Source organism: Apaloderma vittatum, unplaced genomic scaffold (genome assembly GCF_000703405.1).
Source record: "Apaloderma vittatum isolate BGI_N311 unplaced genomic scaffold, ASM70340v1 scaffold31183, whole genome shotgun sequence".
NCBI classification, from domain to species: domain Eukaryota; kingdom Metazoa; phylum Chordata; class Aves; order Trogoniformes; family Trogonidae; genus Apaloderma; species Apaloderma vittatum.
Window position 1 is genome coordinate 23,191 of NW_009707955.1, and position 603 is coordinate 23,793.

Consider the following 603-nt stretch of genomic DNA (forward strand, 5'->3'; position numbering starts at 1 on the left):
ACCCGTAAGGAAAAATTGCAAAAGCCAAGGTTTCTGGACTTGGGTTTCTGGACTTCGCATCGGGCTTTGGACAGTCAAGCTGACCCTGAGGGCATGGGATAAAAGTTTCAGCGATCACGTCATGTCTCTGCTTAAGTCCACGCACTCAACAGTTGTTCGAAGCCCTGAGGTAGATATCTGAAGCTTATCACCCACAAACACCCCCACCAACTTTCTGTGCTGCCAAAGAGAAGGAGCCCGGCATGCTGCTCACCTCCCACCAGCACCCAAGGGTTGCCTCACCAACCCCCAGCACCCCTGAAGGCACCCAGGTGGGGTCAGCTCTCATGGGGCCAGCAGGTGCTCTCCGGCAATATCCAAAGCATCCAGACTCAAGGGCCCTGAAGTAGAGAGAGGGCTTGGACAGGAAACTGCCTACCCATCCACAGGTTTGAGAGCTGATCAGGACCTTTTTCACCTCCAGGGTGAGGAACCTCCTATTTGCACCAGCCAGAGATGCTGGTAGCCTGTAGCAATGCCTGAGCCCACCTTATGTCTGCTCCCATGAAGGTCCCATAGAGGGAGCGAAAGACCAGAAGCAAAGACTCATCAGCAGGACTTCGT

At 54.2% G+C, this 603-nt stretch overlaps 1 protein-coding gene across 1 annotated transcript in view; it reads right to left on the reverse strand.

Annotated features, from left to right (window-relative positions):
* The window catches only part of ALPK3 (alpha-kinase 3), a gene marked incomplete at its 5' end in the record, with an annotated part of 22,196 nt that overhangs the window by 12,952 nt on the left and 8,641 nt on the right, over positions 1-603 (reverse strand). The gene's annotated exons all lie outside the window — the stretch shown is intronic.